The sequence below is a fragment of the Taeniopygia guttata genome, chromosome 1 (genome assembly GCF_048771995.1).
Source record: "Taeniopygia guttata chromosome 1, bTaeGut7.mat, whole genome shotgun sequence".
Taxonomy (NCBI): Eukaryota; Metazoa; Chordata; class Aves; order Passeriformes; family Estrildidae; genus Taeniopygia; species Taeniopygia guttata.
The window spans coordinates 57,182,612-57,202,621 of NC_133024.1; positions in this window are offsets into that span (position 1 = coordinate 57,182,612).

Below are 20,010 nucleotides of genomic sequence, written 5' to 3' on the forward strand. Positions count from 1 at the left end.
AATATCCTGAACAAATAAAATCGTTATCTCGGATTTCTTCGCCGTACCTGCTGCCTCGCTCCATCTGATTCCTGGCACTCTGGGTTTGGCTGCGCGGAGCAGCGTTTGGAGGGCTCTGGGAGGCTCTAGCAGCCCTCCGGCACCAGCCAGCAACTGGGTTTGCAAACCGGGGTTGCTCACACCATCCTCGCTAACAATATCTGATAGCGGCTTTAAAAGCCAGCTTGTCTCCCTCTATTACCTTTGCAGCCCGTATCTTAATTGACCAGGGAGAAAACGACACTCGGGCAGCTTCTCCTACTGAACGGAGCTGAGCTGATTCCCCCACCCTCCCTGCTTTAGACAGCAGGCAGGCAGGGGCGACGTCTTATCTTTCAAGGAGACACTTTGCATCTCTCAGTGCCACCGTGGCCAATGACGAACTTCCATCTAACTTTCTCCTCTCAAAAATGTAAAGTAAGAAAACAAAATCTATGCATCATTTAAAGATGCCCCAGGATAGCTTTGAATTATGCAATCCACAGTTATGTGAGCTGCTGTTCAAGGGATTCTTTGGCTCTTTTGTGGCACTGATCAATCCCCTCTTGGTTTTATTTAAAAGACCCAGTCACTGAAGCATTCAAACCACATTATTCATATCTTTCATTCACATGCCTGGAAAATAATTCAAATAAACACATAAGGAAGAATGAAATATATGCTAACTAGCTACACTTTTCACAGGTTGGCCCCTCTGTAGAAATCATTCAGAGAGGAAATAATGGGAGGATTAAAACCAGCTTTCAGTCTGTTTTAATCCAGGTTCAGGTCATTGCCCTTGTCATTCAGAGGGTTTGTTCCTAAGGTGCAATCAAATTGCACGGGTTGAGGCTGTTGTGCAGAAAGGTCTGTTGCTCTGTGAAAAGTATTCCCTTGGCCGGTGTCTGAGCACTCCACAGGCTGTTCTAAATTACCCTGGCCTTTAACATCACAAGGTGCCCAGAAAGAGATCAAGCACCTGTTTAACAGGGCATATCAGCCACCACACCATTTCCTCTCTCATATCTCTGCTTACCAGTGGCCAGCAGCGGGACCCAGGAGTGGCATGGAATGCCAGGACCAACTCTGTGTGATAAAGGTGTGCCCAGCCCTTTGGGAGCTAAATATCTGGGTACAATTTAAAGTGATCACCAGAGAATCTGCTCCCAACAAGGCTGTGTGTCAAGGACTGAAAGTTCGAGCAATTTTCAAACATACACAGCTGGGATACTTATACAGAAGGATTTCAGAGCCATATTAAATTACCTGCCTTGGAAATCCTGGTGCTGAATACAGACTTGGGTTATTGATTTTGGAGGACACATAACACAAATTCTACAGCCCAGTTTCAGTTAGCCTCCACCCCTGGGACCAGACATGGAAAATGATGCTGTCAACCCGCTGCCCACCCTTTCCAGAAGCAGCTTTAGCCCTTTGTCTCTGTCTTCTCCCAGCAGCAATCTGACTTTTCCATAGCTCATCCTGCAAGGTTATTTACCACTGTTGGAAGGACAGCTAGGAAAAATTCCTAAGAGGGGGACTATGTCCAAAAATCTAGATTCAGCACCCCATCCAGCAAATTTTAGCCATCCTGAAAAGACAAATGCCCTCTCACAAGCATAAGCAAGGCAAATATATGGCAATGTACCCTAGAGAATGCTATCCTGGACTGGTATTCTTTGGACCTGGATTGCAGCCTTGTTCTGCCTCTGGCTTACTTTGTATGCATTTTCTCCACCTTGCAGTCAATTTTACAGTAGCTTCTAGCTCAGGCACTTAGGCATTTGAACTGCCAAATGAGGTTTTGAAAGGTGTGCTCACATTTGCATATATTTTCCAAGAACATGTCTTTATTTATGCCTCTCTCTAGTAGTAAATTTTAATCCTGCTAACAGCAGGAATAAATGTAGTGGGCAGAATCAAGTAGACTCTAGGAGCCTAACTTTTTTTCTTATTCTCTTCAGACAATATATAGCCTTTCAAGCTTGCCTTTAAAAGACAAAAAAACCTCTACATTGAAAGAGGCTTGCTTTTTATCTTTTTTTTTTGCTAAGCCATAGAAAAACTCTGTAGAAAGGGAAAAGGAGATTGAAACAGCCTTAAGACAACTGAAGTATCTTTTATTTCCTATACTATTTAACGATGGTTGCTATTACTTTCAGAATCTAGTATTTTGCAGGTAATAAAAAGAGTGAAAAATCAATCAAAACAACAGAGCTCATTCCTAGAGGACAAAAAATCTTCAATATATAACTGACTGCCAGAAAGCAAGTGTTAAAATATCCTGCATCAGGTAGAAGTGCTGCAATAAGGAATGGAGACAAAATACAGAACTATAAAAGAGACAGCTCACATTTTAATTGAAGAATTGAACAGCGGCTGACAAGGCTCTGTGCTCTGTTTCCGTGGACGATTTCAAAAGGCCAAGCTGCAATGTATAACACCCAATTCAGGCTGCAATGCTCCTGAGAGGGTTCAGGGACACAAACTGCTTTTATTATTGTTAGTTAGGCATCAGCAATCCGCTGAAAGTGAAAATCAGACTTTCCCCACTAGGCACACTTGGGAAGCTGACACAGAAATCTTACTAGAAAAGGTACAGAAAGGAGAAATAAGCAGGAGGTTTTACAGGGTCTTAGTGAGAAATTATTGTCATTGCTTCTCAAAGAGAACGAGGCTGTCTTTAAAGCCTCAATTCTAATGCCATTAAAGTCTGTAGAAGTTTTAGAGATACTTGAATAGCAGAGGGATTTTTTTTCCCTTCTTCAGTTTTCCTTGCAGATCCAATTAATACAAAAGGAAATTGACTGGTTCACCTATTGTTCAGGTCTCGCTTGCCTTGCCGTATGTAAAGCTTGCTCCTAAGGTCTGCAGAGCCATACAACATTTATCACACTTGTGAGCACTCCATAAATAAGTAGTATGAACTGTAATGAGAATCCTAATGAAATGTGTAGCTTTGTGATTGAAAAATCTCCTTTCTTGAGTTGTATTTTTTAAGAAAAATTAAAGGGATGATTTGTAGCACCTGATGTCACAAATCCTCCCAAGCTAATATACTGGTTGCCAAGTCACAATATTATGGAAACATTGATATTTTTCTTTTGTGACACAGTCTTGTTATTTGAGAGGTATTCCACTGCCAATTAGAGATCCAACAGCTGCCACTGGCTAGGCAAAATTTCATTTAAAATAGGAAAAGAAAAGAGAGAAAAGATGTGAAAAGGAGAGACATAGCACACAGGCAGAGACACTTTCAACATGCTTCAGAGGAGCATAGAGGGGATCCAGCAGGGCACATGCTGCTGACAGAGGAGGCTAACAGAGGTGGGGGAAGGCAGAGGGCTAAAAGAGCTGCTGATCCCAAATGTTACTTTCAAACTGAAAACAGGAATTGCCATGTGGCATATCGAGTAAATGAGGCTCAGAGGATTAAAACATCACATCTGAGGCTCTACAAAGAATTGTTCTGGATGGAACTAACGTCAGTCCTTCTGAGTCCTCTTGGTGCTCAGCTGTATGTCCTTCTTATGTAGCAAAGAAAAGGGTTAAATGAAATCATAGAAGCAAGTGACTTCAGCAGATGTCTGACCTACTGCAGGGATTGCTGTGGAGATCTGCCATGGGAAACTGTATCAGGGCACACAGATGAGGCTAATTGCTCCATGAGGGACAGAAGCCAGGAAATACACACACATTTAAAAAAAAATTTTTACAAATTATTACTTTTTTTATTCTAAATTTGGACAGATCCAAGGACCAGAGTTTCCCTGTGAAAAAGGAAAGGGAGTCTGTAGAAAAATCTTTTTGCCTTGCATTTGTTTGAACTCTGATTTCAAGCGGCTTTTTGCATCTCTTTGAATTTATACTGCATTAACAAGCACTCTGACTAACATTTAGGCAGGTAGCCAGTAGGGATCCTGACATATTTAATGTCCCTTGTTCCTTATGTATTTTTCACTTTTTAAACATAAGCCTGTGAAACCAGGCGTGTAACTATTTTGTGTAATAAGACCTGTAAGGTCTTATTATCTCTACCTTCCATTGCAGAGCTTCTTCATTTCATGATGATGCTGTGGTTTTGGATTCTATCACAGTGGAAAAATCTTCGGAGCAGAGACACCTTTGCTATGTGTTGCTAGGCTTCTCAAACAGTGGATCTCTAATTCCACTGTTATCTCTATTTTTGGGGATTTTTGGGACAGCTTTCAGCACACACGTGTTGACAGGTGCTGCTCTTGTCTTCCGCCCTGTTGACTCATAACCATAAAATAGATATTCAGCTCTAAAGCAGCTGGATGATGATGGGAACCCATGTTTTCACAAAATGTTTTTGGAGCACAGGTTTAAATTATGAGTTTAATAACATACAATGGCATGTAACTTCTGTTAGTTAAACAACACAGCAGAGAAATTAAGCGTATCCTTCTCAATCAGCCCTACAGCAACAGAAGGCATTTTATATTCAAGTTTTAAACAACTTACAGAAATTATCAGGAGATTCTATTATACTTGGTCAGGAAAAGCTTTGGCAGTTGATAAAAAATTAGCAAAGCCAAACTAAACGGATTTAATATTATTACTGCTCTTCTAAAACATATGTTGTTTAACAACTTTTGATGCCAAATTTTACAAAAACAAGCCACTTTTATTTTCATGAAAACATGAAAAATTTCATTGCCACATTTTTCTGTGAAAATTTTCACTTTGATAGAAAAGCAGATTTTGGTTCAATGAAAATTGTGAATGCCTCAAAACAGATGTTTGCTGATAAATTAATATCTATAACTGAATAACCTTCTGTAAAGCTATTGATATAATAAATAAGTAAAATCCTATTATAAACCCTTCCTACATGAAAAATCCTTCCTCTAGCACAATCTATATTTTGTTTTAAAAATTTACCACTAAAGAGGGTGGGTGAGATAAAGCAACTTTCACTGTCTTTCTTTTTCATTATCTCCCTTTAAGACTGAATGAGAATGTTCCTTTCACGCCAGTGCAGAAGTTTTCTGTCACCAGTCTCTTGATAGTCTCCATACTGTCAGTTCAGTGACTTCAACTCCAATTTTTTGTGAGAGTACATCCATTCCCTAAAGCTGTGACTGCAAGACAGAAAGAAATAACAAGAAAATTATCCGTAAATAATTAAAACTAAACCTGGACTTAATGCAACTAGAATACCATCTTCTGAATACATCTCTAAGCCAAAGTTAAGAAAAAGACATTTCTCATAATACAAGGGCAAGTAAGAAACTATTTAAATGTCCATGTTGTCTACTGGAACTGTGTGCATATGGAATTACAGTTGTGTAAAATTATTCACAGGTGTAAATTTTATTCAGGTTGAAGCTTCATATTATTCTTGATCATGTCTCATTCTTTCTTTCATTTAGAAATCTCTTTTTGAGACTCATTTCAATGATCAATCTTTTTATTATAAAAATTAAAGTATTTGCTGTAACATTAATTAATTTTTCCCTTCTGTACTTATTATAACTGAGCAAATAATTCACAATGAATAATTCATCTGCTGAATGTAAACTCATTTTCTGCTGCTGAATATCCAGTAGCAAATCTACTTTCCAGTTTATTTGTTAATCAAAATCATCTGATAATTTTGTTAAATATTTTTTTTTCCATGGATTGAACCTGAACAGTTCCCTGTAAGCCTTTGATATACAAAGCTTGTGAGCTTGCTACCTGATCTGCATTGGTACATCATAGTTGATTTGGTGAAGCATATGACTTTAATTTTTTCAGTTTGGTGAGTATTGCTCTGTGGGCATGAGCACATCTGTATGGGAATTTAAGTATTGTTTTCCTGTCAGTAGAACTCAATTATTCAAATCTCTTTGGGGGAAAGACCCCCTAAAGGAAGTATGAATATGTGAATATATCAAATGCTGAGCCTGTATTTCCAACAATTCACTTACAGCTTGCACTCAGTTTTAAACAACTATTATGTTATTGAAAGACAAAATCAGTAGTATCAAATTCTGGGGCCATATTTTCTGAATTTCAGCTAAAATGTAAATTGTTTCCATGCCATCGTGGATATTAGGGAACACTTTGTGAGTCTGAGAAGTCCTTGCTTGTCATAATGAAAGAAATTATGCAGATGATGAATAGTACATCTCTAAAGATTTATTGCCTAAATTGGAGAAACTGGATAAAATTTTGCCAGAAGTGAGAACATAGGAAAAATGGTAAGAGGTGACTTCTACTTAAAGCAATCTATTCCTGACTGAAATCCAGGAGGTACTTTCAAATATCCTTATTTTCAGTTATGGTTTTAAGGTGGCACTGCTTACCTGAATGATGAACCTGATGAATCTTATCTGTACAGTAGTGGAGGCCCATCTTCTGTGGAGCTGTAGGGCATGAAAATTATCATCCTTCCGACAAATGCACCATCCTCGGCCACACCCTGTTGCCTGGAATAGCTGGGTGACTGATTACGGCGAGACAAATTACTTCTCCTCTGTTCCTTGCATCTTTGCTCTCTGCACCTTTGCTTTGATGAGTTTTGTTGTTTTTTCTTTTCTTGAAAGCAACGTTAAAGAAATACTGTCTGTGCTCACAGAATTCAGAGACACCATGTGAAATAGTCTAAAGGCCATTTTCTTCACTGTTGCATAATCAGAAAGGAGCAGATCATTATGACATTAATTCAGGAAAATATTCTACCAATCAGAGTTATAAGCTCTTTGTAAGAAAATGCAGAGGATATCGGGCTAATGGGCAATGTGTAGCAGAGTTCTGCCTACTTGATTCCACAAGAAAAACTGTTGTTATGCTTGTTAACTGGATTAATGAATTTTTCTTGATTGGCATAGGGTTCTGGTAAGGTAAGAATTAAAAAAAGAAGTTGAAATTAACATCACCATTGCTTTAATGCAATTGAAACAATTGCCTTCTCATTCTCCCAATAACCTCTGAATATTAGCTTTAATGAAAAAAGATTCCAAAATTTTAAATAGTGTTGTATTACATTCTCAGTTTAATAAAATAACTTGGCGTATAATAGTACAGAAACAAGGGAGAGAATATAACACCAGCAGGGTTTCTTGTTCATTAAAGAATTGACTTTTTAAACTCTCAAGCAGATAAATTTGCAGCTTCTCAGCAATAAAACAAAATGGTACGTTTTGTGCTTCAAGATTATTATTATTTCTCAATAATCTTAAGTCACATAATAGGACATTTTACACAGTTGAATGTTTATTTCCCTTTCAGTTTTCTTCTTTTCATCTTCATTTTTTTTTTCTTTTCTACTACCTTAGAATTTCTCAGAATCAATGTACTGTAAAGCAAACCCTCCATTGCCTTGCCAACCTTCTGTACTCGGAACAGGCAACAATAAAAGGCAAAACTGATGAAGATAGGACACATAGTTCAAAGGAATTGTAAGACTGATGTCTCAGTTGTCAGGCAGAAATTTTAGGTGGGCATCCTGACATAAAAATAGGTTTAATTAACATTATTGGGGTACACCTGTGGTATTGATGCCTACATTTGTACCCAGAACAAATGTTTCCTTTGGAGTCACCTCCAATGTACAACCCACATAACCAATGCACAACCAACATGGTAGATATCAAACCATCAAAAGTCTTCCAGAAATGTTCATTTTTGTACATTTTCTTTTAGGGTAGTTTCTATGACTACCTCAAATGTAGGATTTTGCATAGAAGATTTATAAAATAAGATGTCCTAAACCAAGGTCCAGTTAGGTAAATGTAGTGTTTTCTAGGTCTCTAGTCCTATTCTAAGGCATAAATTGACCATGAAATTTCAAAGGGCTTTTTTCCCCTCAGGTTAAATTGTTAGGAACCACTGCTCTTTCTTCCTTATTCTGAAGCATGGGCAGTAATGCCAAGATGCAGCTGTCCTGATGTCCCTCAATAGCAAAACATGGAAAAAGAACTGTGGAATGTTATTATCTGTTTTTAAAATTATACAGGGTTGTTGGGAGGCATTTTTGGATGACAGGTATAAAGACATGTGAGCATGTGTTCTCTGGACCGGCTTCACTAGCATAATTTAATTATTTGATATGACAGATATCACTGAGTGAATCTACTCAGTGACCTATAATGCCTTTCCCAGTCTTCAGGGTGTTGAACTTGTGCTGTCCTAAATATATTTCGCATTGAGCTATTTATTTCAAAATAATTTTTCAGGAGCTTGTTATCTGTCAACTTTAAAAACCTTTTCTTATTTGAAATAAATTCACTGGTATACATACTCATCATTTGCTCGGTGTGCCTTTAAAAGGAAGTCTGGGATATCACTTACAGGAGCACCCAGAATGGAAAATGAATGTCAAACTGTCAAAATTTTGGAGACTTTTCTTTTAACATGAACTTAGAACTTCTTTCTGTTTTTTCTTTGTTTTTTAGCACGTTACATCTTCAAAGTTCTTATAACCATTTTGTGATCACATTTATTATTTCTATTTATAAGATATGACTGTCTTGAAGACTAAAAAGACTGGAATTTGATTTTTTTTTTTAATTCAGATACAGAAAACATCATCAAGTTGATAATTTCCTTATATAGCCTCTCCTTCCCTTCACTAGTATCTAAAAAAATTCTATCAAGTTAAATTGAAGAGCTCTGAATTACTACTAGACTTTGTTTTGATGTCTCTTTATACTAAAAGATGAATCTGGGAACATTTGAAACCATCTGTGGTTTCAGCTCAGCTTAGACAAGTACTGTTGTTTGGACAAAGCAACATAACTTTTCATAAACTTCACCAAAACCCTATGGTAGCCCCATGGGCATCATGCAGTGCAGGCTGGTACTGCCTCTCATGAAAGCACTTGTGGCTGGAGGGCAGGAAGTTGTTTTCTATTTCTCCTCTTCCCTGTGTGCATCAGAGCTTGATGAGTCTCACTTATTACCATATAAGTATTCATACCATAAGGCATTCCAATATTTCTAGGAGTGAGCTCTCTTTCCAAAGCCCTGTAGCCAGCAGAAGTGGTTAAACCACTGCTGAAGCAAGGACTTCAACTGACTTTCATACCTCCAAGCTAAAATGTCATAACCCACAAACTAAAGAACCAGGCTTTCACATTTATTTCCCTGTCTGTCAAAATGAATACTCAATTATTTACAAAAAGTGGAGCAGCTTCAGCGAGTGAGACTGAAATGCACCAATAGGCATGCTAGAGAGATAGAAAATCTATATTTAAAATCAGAGAGGGAGGGGAGCTGAACCTGAAGCTTACACTTCCCAAAAGCTACTGCAAACATCAGGATTGAAGAGATAAGAAAAAGGTGGCAAACAGAAAAAATATAACATGATACATTCACCTTTTTAATTTCCCTTGTCAATTCAATACTTGTTCCCGAATTTCCTCTGCATTACTATAGTGGCAAAAAATTACCCAACATTTTCTAAAATCAACCAAGATATTCTTTTCAATCTGAAATGATTTTTAGTTTTGATTCTCAGGAGCTAGAAGAGAAGAAACCAAACAAATTTGCTTTTCAGGTTGACTCAAGATTCCTTTCTTTTGTTTTTGAGCACTGAACCAAAAAATATCAGGATACATCTCTGTTTTGAAGGTCAAAAAGACTCAGCAAGGCCACTAGAAAAAAAAACCAGACTACTTTTAAGAAGCAAAGAATATTTTTCCATAAATTGTGTGATTCAATCCCAGAAAATCAGATGTGAGAATTATAAACTTGAGCAAATAACTTATTCTCAAACTACCAAGCTAAAGAAATGTAAAGGTGACCTGTAGGATAATAGTAGTCCGAATAGTTAAAGATGTCATAGAGAAACACTAGCATAATGAACTTTTGACACAACTAAACTTAAAGCCAGTGCGCAGTTTGGAGTATTCATTACTTTATCTTAATTAGGAAAAGCTCATATTCCTAACCAGTCTCATTATTAGCACTAAACTAAGATCATTTTGGACCACCTCAGATCACCTAAGACTCTACCTGGAACATGAAGGGGCAAGACAAGAATAGTATGTGCATGGAGAATAGATAGCAGCTTCAGAGTCAGAGTTAAATGGGGGGGGGGGGGGGAATAAAGCCCCAGCCCCTGGTCTTTGCTGAAAGAATATTTTCAGCTCAGTAAGCTGATTCCAGAAATAAGAAGCTGAGATCTAGCAAAGCACTGAACTTGTTAACTGTAGTAATTTTGCTGTCAAAAGTATCTGGTTTGGAAGGATAAATACCCTCTTATACTCCAAACTTGCAAGTTGTTTTCCCTGGCCTACTGATATTGCTTCTGACAGAAGCTGAATTTCCCTCCTATATTTCTCATTCAAGTCTTAATTTTTGCTATACACAGCCAGGAGATGCAGCTGTCTCAGTAGGAAATCATTGTGAAGTCAATGGAGCAACAGTATTTACACCATATGGATATCCAACATGCAGACTGGAGTATCACACAGGAAGACAAGCTACTGTCCCTAGCAAAATTTACAGGCATAATACAGCTCTGAAGGATCCCAAAGGAAAATATTTTACATATGTCTCAGAAGACTCATATAATTCCAAATTACTAAAGTTGCCGCTAAAGGTCCATACAGATAAGGAGACGTGGCTAGCTGTTCCAGCCACTGGCTCCATTAAAACAGTCCAGAAAATGGCAATGCTACTATGTTATCACATTTGGGAGGCAAGGAGCAGATTAAGAAAATGGGCTGCAGCAGGAATGCAAGTAACCCCGTGGTGGCCTTATTCAGCATCCCTTATCCATTTCTATTGGGAAAACCCCATTCAGAGAAATGAAATTCGTATGTCCCTGGAGGGAGCAATGGCTCTGCTCCTCCATGAGCCTGTGCCAGTCAAAGGCAATCTGCCTTTCAGCAAGAAGCAGTGTTTCTACAGAGCTCAGCAGCAGCCCAGCGATTATTGAACTCAACGTGCTTCACATGCTCAGCCATCGGTTATTCCTGAGGCTCTCTGGAACTAAAAGTCTGGCCTCCCCAGGTCACTCTGGCTGTCAGATCAATCACACCAGTGTGCTTGCACCAGCAAAGGCAATGTAGGGAGTGTCTCCTAGGGCTAGAAGGACAACATGCAGAGCACGAGAAAGGCGCAGGGACAAGTGTTATATGCCAGGCATGGATCCAGTTTGGAAAACCTCTAATGCATCCAAATTTACGAAAACTTGGATTATAAACAGGAAACCACACTGGGAAGCAGCTACACACCTGCAGCGCATATTTCCTTCAAATGGATCCAGAGAGCACCAGGAGGTCCAGTGACGAGCAGCTGTAATTCAGCTGGAAGAACTGACTTCCCTCTGGCCCCACAAGTTCATAAAATGGCAATCCCAGAATTATGAGCGATAGGCTTGAAGTGAACCTGAAAGAGCTTCTCTCCACTCTTTGATCCAATTACCATACTAGATCTGTTTTTTCCAATGGGCATTATTCATATTTTGTTGGGTTTTTTTAATGCACAAACTGGGTACTCCAAATCTGCTCTAGGCACTCAATTCCATTGTTTCTCCTCCCCTTTTGAAGAGTCCTTCCTTTTGAAGAAGTCCCATGTACCCAGCAAAGTGCCATCTTGGACATGGATACTGGATTATTCCCTTCCTTTTTATTGCAGATTTGCATAATTTCAAGTTAAGATATCTTTCCCATGTAGAACACCACTTAATCTCACTGAGCCTTTTTGCACAACATTCCCAGGATCCAGATGCTCTGCAGATTGCACAAGAGCACAGGAATACCAAAACCATGATCTACTGGAAGCCCTTCTTCAAAATCCCCTTTGTCCTGGCAGAAGAGAATGGGAAGTGATTAAGGCACACATGAGCCAAACCTGCTGCTAATAGCAAAGTGGAATTTTGTCCTTGTGTTCCTTATCTGTTTGAGAGATCTTAGGGACAGAGGCTGCACTTGCACTTTGCTCCTGTCACACGCAGCTCACAGTTATCTGCCTGCAGTGGGAGCAGCACAAACAATACTGAGTAGTTTGAGGTGATGGTAGGGTGAGAAGCAAGACCAAAAAAATAAATCATAGTTGAGCACTGAAGAAAATTCCTTCTTAGGAACTGGCACTATCCTATGGTGTTATTGCAAGGACATTTATGACAGAGGAAGGATCACTACTTTAATTATTTTCTATACTCCACCCCTAGCAGTTCAGTGCTTTACATTGTCAAGGCAATGGAAAAATGAGAAGTTATACAGCAAAGCCATACATTTCGTAAAAACATAAAACTGAAATATTCAGAATATAACTAGGTGAATGAGAAACTTGCGGCTTTTATTTTGTTAGAATGACTTGAAGTACAGCTCATAATCAATCAAAGTAATCACCTTATTTTTCCTCTTTATAATCTCCTCTCCCCTTTGTGATATATTGTAGAGACAGAATGGGTAATTTTTATTTATTTATTTATCTATTTACTTATTTATTTTTAATAAACTGACTGGTCTTACAGATAATTTCTTGGCAGGTATTTTTTTTTCCTCCTTCTACCTACTGACTTAATTAGAATAAAAACTAAAGTCAGTCCATGTTTCAAAAGATAAAACTTTTCCCTGGTGTGATTGAGAGCAATTCCCAGCATCCTTCAACAGAACAGTTAATTTTCTATTGCCATAGTTTTGAAAAGCTTGCAGATCTGCAAATAAGAAAATGTATACTGCATGTCAATATAGTGTTCTGTCCTGGTTTTTTATTCCTTGATTAGTTCCACTTTAGCCATAAAACAGGGAAGTAAACAAATGAAATCATGAATCTAAAGATCGGTGTGTTATAAAGGAAAGACAGTAATTCAATTCAGTAGACATTACCCGTTCAGCAAATGTTTCATGGATAAACTCATTACCAGAGCTGCTCAGGGACATTTCCAAAGAGCCATTTTCCATGACACTATGCAGTACCTTCAAAACCCTTGTAAAATCAGGTCAGTTTTCCAAAATTTAATATTGGAAATAAAAAAAAAAAAGAAGGAAATTCTCCAGAGGGTTGGATTCCCTTTGACAGTGTATGCAGATCGAAGTATTTTATTATTTTTAAAAAATCTATCAAAATTTGAACAGTTTATTTGTGTCTTACTATATTTTGTAGTGCAAAAATTGTCAGCCTCAGAATTAAAAGCCTCAATATTCTTGAAACAAACTATTTCTAACCACCTAATAAAACTTGAAAGGAAATTTCCTTCATAGAATGTTAAAATACTTTGCTTCAATTCTCATACAGAATGCAGCCCAACTGTAAAATTCCAGTATACATCATGTAGTGGCACTTCCTTTCAAATTCCACTTGTGGTGCTCAGGAACGTAGTTTAGTAGTGGACATGGCAGTGTTAGGTTTATAGCTGGATTCAGTGGTTATAAGAGTATTTTCCAGCCTAAAAGATTCCATGATTCTAACTCTTCTACTCACTACAGCATATAAATCAAACCCTCCTTGCACCACTTAACATCTATTTTTGTTTAGGAGAACAGTTTCCTCTGGAGGACAGTGTGAGAGCTGTCAAATCCACTTCAAGATAGTACAGGTCCAGTGAGCATTTTTAGGAACTGATTTTTTGAGGCACTAAAAAAGGCCTGAAAGTCCTAGATTCTGCCAACGTTCTTCTATGGTTTCCTGTCTTGTTTTATGTAAAGTCAGGATAATTTTTCATAAAGAATGCAACCAGGCTAAAAGGAAAAGAATTAAAAATAACATGACCCAGCATTTCTTTAAATTATGTTTTACATAGTTTATGTTGCTTCCATTGATGTCAATTTCCTGGGAGCCAACACTGCAAATCAAGCTTAGAAATATGATTCTCATTTGAGATTGAAGATGATCTAGTAGCAGAATCAGATCATACCAGTCAAAAAACAAGCATTCTAATTTGTGTTACTTGTGCCCTAATAATGTCATGAAGCTGCATTAAAGAAGCACACATGGCGTTTCTTTGTCCTGTCTTTGCTACTGTCACTCCATTATGAGGATAAAGTAGCCTTTCATAGGTTAACTCGAGAGACTCTACATTTCTTTAAGCCTCAGTCTTCATTTCTTCCATCTTCCCTAAGGATTTTTCAAAACGAGGTCCTCACATTTCCTATCTGTCGCTTTGGGGCAAATCCACATTGAAAACTTTAAATAAGGTTCGTTTCTTTTTAAGAGAGCCATAGTGCACCAAGAAAGTAGTATTTGGCTTCACACAAAGAAGAGAGTGTGGAAATAAACATAAAGATTCTCGTTTCTGGAAAGGGCTGCCAGTAGCCCGTAGTAGACTGCGTGTAGCAAAGGTGTTTAATGTTGAAATTAGAAAACAAAAAATATTTCAAGGAAAGAGAGGATTTACTAGAGATTACTTTAAAGACTACACAGTCAGATGAAGGAATCTAAGTCTTGGATTGTGGAAACATTTTGCTAATGCAAATGAAAGAAAAAGGCATGACCAGGAAAAATTATTCCTGTAACAAAATAATACAGGAACTTCTGAGTTTGTTACTTTAAAAACACACAAAATGCCTCTACCATGAGTTTTTTTATAAAACTGATCAGAATTCAGAATCTGTACAAAGCAAATTCCCCAAGTCACATTTCATATGCTTGAAACACTAATTAAAATCTGCCATTTAAAACTGAGATGCAAAGAAACTATATATTGCAACACTTATTCTATTTTAAGAGAATGTTTGGGGTTACTCTCCCACAAAAAAAAAAAAAAAAAAAAAAAATCGGCTTTAAAGTAAGTATTTACTACTCAGCTGTTCTTTTGTATTTTAAAACATGACAATGTAATTCTCCATCTATATTCATACTCAACAGGTGTGGATATGTTCTCTGTCAATGTATAGGGCTGATCATGTTTTCCAGCACATAAGACAGTTGAACACACACCACATTCTGTAAAACTGATCACTTCAAATCACAGACAGTTTAGGAATTATGTGTGTGTGTTTGTACTTCCAGACACAGCAGTAAATCTCTTATTCTTCATTCTATACATCAGAATTCAGAAAAATCCTAAGTAAATTTCAGATTTATATAAATATGCTTTCAAGTTCAAAAATGCAACTTCCTGAATCTTTCACCTTATAACTTCTCTGGAGTACTGGTTCATTTACATACATTCCCAAGCCTTCCCTTTGTATTGAATATGACCTTTTCTCTGTGTCCAAGTGTGAAGCACTTAAAAAAGATTTTGATGTAACAGCTGGGGAAAAAAAAAAACAAACAAAACAAACATCCAAATAGACAAAACAAAATGCACCTCTCATATTTTATTTTAATGCAAATCATTGATACCATTCAGGTGGGTTTTTTTTCTCTTGAATAAATCATAGAGTGATGAGCTGCATGATACGTGTTGTAGGACAGCCTTTTCAAGGTAGCTGGAAGTCTCAGTGTATGCACTGATCTGAAGCAGGCTAGTAAAAATGCTGTAATTTTTTTTGCCCTTATCCTTTGAAACCTGCATTTACCCCTTTGGTCCTTGTTCTTGTGTAGAGTTTCAAAGTATATTTCCATTCACGTTCCCTCCAACAGCATTGTGGAATCATTTTTCCAACTCATTTCCCTAGTATGAGGATTGTTTTACCACTTCTCATTCCCTAACACTAGCAACCTTGCTGTGGAAGATATGTGATATCTTTCAGACAGGACAGGCAATATGTGTCAGGAATCTCGCCAGCTCTAGGTGACTCATCACATATGGTGGCGCCAAATTAAACAGTTTTTTATAAAATTAATCAGAATTTGTAATCTGAACACAGCAGATTCCCCAAGTTACATTTCACATGCTCTAAACACTAATTACAATCTGTCATTCAAAGCTGAGATGCAAAGAAACTCTATAGTGCAACATTTTGTTTTGAAGAAGAGGAAGAGATTCTCAAAGGCAAAAGGGCTGTGATATGCTTGTCTCACTAATATGCAGGAGGTATTAGGTGCTGCCTGGCTGAAAATTGCCTCTGAAAGTGAGGAGTTTTACTGTGCTTCATATCGCATCACAAATTTTTCATCATGTCATTGCAAAGTCATAACTCTGTTCGAGTTCATTCAAAAGGCCCATGAACTCTGGCAAACCTTTTGATAGATATCTGAGTTTTAAGGCAAATTTTATGCTACACTATCAACATTACCAACAGTCTTAATAGACCTCAGTATGTTGAGTCTGTATGTGGCAGCATATGCAATCCAGGCAATCAAACAAATCGCTGCAGCCATTCATTCAGGTCTGTGATCCATTGTTATTAATGCAATAATTTTGTACTCATTTTGTACTAATTTGGTACTATTTTCACCAAAATGTAAGTTTCTTTTTTTTTTTTCACTTTCATGCATTCATCAGTTCTAGTCACATAAAGATGATATTTTTTCTTTCTATTCCTCTTCTTCTCATTCTTTTTCTCCCTTAAAAAAGTGGAGATCTTTCAGAAAAAAAGGGGACATAGACTGGGTCACCTCCATCTTTGGTCCTGACACATATATTAAAAACTCTAATTAATTGTTGCTTTTGCATCTAGTTTTTGATGCACTATACTGCACACAACCCTTATCTCTCTTGTAAAAATTGAAGTCATTCTTCTAACCTCTTCTGCCCTTCATGTCCACATATAGTACAACTGCAATTAATTCTGTTAATTCTCTAATTACTTTTGAATTATATATTTACATAGGATATATATATATATGGATAGATATTATACATGTATATAATTAATATTTTAAAAAGTAAATATATTGGAAGAGAAAGACAAGAGGGGAAATCCAGTTATCAGAGTTTAGCACTGTCCCATGTTGTTATCTATGGTAAGTTACATGCCGGCTGTGTGAATATAGGTGATCATGAGAGAAAGAGCCAGCCCACAGAGCTCCCAGGTTCAAATTTAAGCCACCAGTGGGTTTTTAAGATTCATTGTGCACACAACATTAAATTGTCTGAGTAAAAGGAGCAAAATGTTGCTCCCCTGCATGAAAGGAACAACCACATGTAAGCAATAAAATCAGTTTACCCTCAGAGTAGCACTCATAGCCATTTCTGTCATCAAAAACAGTGCTGAAATTCAGTAAAAATCAACACCTGTGATTGAGAAGTTCGTATGTTTCATAAGGAATATTCTCAATCTCACTAAAACATCCATACAATTCCTTAGACTGATCTTTAACCAGCAGGGTGGGTAGTGATTAAACAGGGACAATAACACTAAGTCTAAGAAGATTAGTTTCTCTACTTACAATATTTTGTTTTTAAGAATACTTTCTGTACACCTTTGAATTACCTGCTTATCTGTTACCTGTATCTTTTACACTTTGTCCTGAATTTCTCACAGGATTTTCTCGCACAAAGGACAAAGTATCTCACGCAGGAGATGACACAAACGCTGTATGCTGTACAGAAGACAGCTGGGGAACATAATCAAGCACTGCACCCATGACCACTGACAGTACTTCTCTGCTATCCTTCTCATCTGCTCACCTCTTCTTCCCAAGCTTCTTCCCAAGACAAGGGAAGACCTGGGATAGCCATCACACCAGGGTCAGATCCTGGGAGGCAGCATGGATGATATTGTACCAGTCTTGGTTTCCTCCATCTGTTCTCCTGGAAGTGACATAGTCCTCACATCATATGAGATCCTTTATGGACAGTCATCAACAAAAATGTGGAGGTTCTCAGTTTTCTCTCACTGATCTGTTGGCCACTGAGGTACTGAGCTTTGAAATGTGGTCTGTAAATTAAGCATAACTAAACAAAAAGCAATTCTAACTAAAATAGCTCAGCAGGCTTTTTATTCTCAGGTACAATGTGGAGGACAGTGAAACCCTAGCTATGCAATAAGTACGTATTTCATGCTATAATAAAACAGCATTCTGCTGAGTAACAACACAGTCTTCACATCATTTGGGTGCCTTTGAACTGAAAAAAAACCCAAACAAATTCACACAACATAGCTACTTTTTCCTAAGGACATCACATGGATTACAGATGAAGCCAAAACGGTGTGCCATGACACAAAGAGAGTCTACTTGGAAAAGACTGAACTTCATCCATGAGGGGATGAGTCAGGACATGCTGACCCTCTTTCACTTAGCAGCAAGAAGGCAGCTGGGGGATTTCACTGCCTGCTACCACAGCTGATCACAGCAGATGATCTGATTCATAAATTCATCATCTTCTTTTTAAACCTCTGCACAAGGACAGAAGGGAGTTTTGATGTCACTAGTCCACTTGGCAAACACTTGAAAGGATGCTCTGAAAAATCATTACTGTGATCAAAAAACACTCATCCAGCTTGGAGCTCAGTTATTCCTAGCCAATTTACATACACTTGTACTTAGGCCAAAATTATTCCTTAGGTTAAGTAGCTCTTCTTTTTTTTCCGTGCTGCTTACCCCTGTTTGATGCATTGGTCTGAGCTTAAGAAGTTTTAAACTTCTCTTACAGGTGATAAGTGATTTGTTTCTTTGGTCATCTTAGCAGCTCTTGCCCAAACCCATTCTAATTTTTATTTATCAACACTTTAAAAAGAATTTATTTAATGCAAAACATGTTCTGAAGTCTTCAATCTGCTGCAATTACATTAATGGCACAGCAGAAGCTTGATTTCCAGCTCTTACAGTGAGCATCCTTCCTTCATTGGTCTGTGCAGTAAGAAGTCAGACATGACAGATGACTCTAAAATCTGGATTTCTAGGCTTGCAGTTTTGTGTCATAAAAACGTTGTTTATTTTTAGACATGGGAAACTGTATTGGGCACCATTTATTTCGTTTTCCTTTGGGGCTCAATTTAGCAGCCTCAACATAGGTGGCATAGAGTCTGGGTCTATGCAGCTGTCATCACAGTCTCCTGTAATTCTTGTGTTCAATGTGCCATTTCTTTGCTGTTGCATTGGGTTTGTGTTGCAAGGTTTCATAATGGGGAGTTACAGGGTGACTTCTGTGAGAAGGTATCAGAAGCCTTCCCAGTGCCAGGTGGGTCCCAGACAGACACTCTGGTCAAGTGCAAGGCCATCAGAGATGATGGCAGTGCTTTAGGGCAACAGAGTTACAAAGGAGAAGAGGAATCTGCACCACAGCAATTGAAACCAGAAGAGCAACAACGTATGAGAGGAACAGCCCTTCAGGCACCCAGGTCAGTGCAGAAGGAAAGGGAAGAAATACTCCGCACCTGCTGCAGAGATTCCCCTACAGCTTCTGGTGAAGACAGTGGTGAAGTAGCTGTGCTACTACAGCTCATGGTGGCCCCTGGGGAGCAGAGATCCAGACAAGAGCAGGTGGATGCCCAAAGGAGGCTGTGACCTTGTAGGAAGCCTGTGCTGAATCAAACCATGACAGACCCATGTCCCCATGGCAAGACGATCCCAGGCTGGGGCAAGTTTCATGGCAGGATGTAAGAACTAATGGGCAACCCACACAGTACCAGTCTATTCTTGGGGGGTTGCATCCCATGGAAGGGACCCACAGTGGAGAAGTTTATGAAGTTTATTAATAACTGCAACCTAGGGGAAGGACTTGCATTGGAGATGTTCATGGAGGATGTCTCCCATGGGAGGGACCCCACACTGGAGCAGAAGCACTGCTTTTGGAGCAGAGGAAGAGTGTAAGGAGTCCTCCTCCTCACGAGGAAGGAGAGCAGAGACAACGTGTGATAAAGTAGCCATAGCACCCTTTGCTCATCCCCCTGTGCTGCTTTCAGGAAGGAAACAGAGAAAATGTGAGTGAATTTAAGCCTAGTGTTTAAAAATTGGCTTTTATTTTCTCATTATCATGCTCTGATTTGATTGGTAATAAATTAATTTCCCAAGTCGAGTCTCTTTTGCTCATGACAGTGATTGGTGAGTGATCTCTCTCTGCTCTTACTTCAACCCACAAGCCTTTTGTTATATTTTCTCTCCCCTGTCCAGCTGAGGAGGAAAATGATGGAGCAACTTTAGTCAGTACCTGGCATCCATACAGGGTCACCCACAAGTACCTTACAGCACATCATATGGCACTAGAAGTTTATGTTTAGGCAGCTGAACCACATCCTAGATATCTCTACTGGAGGT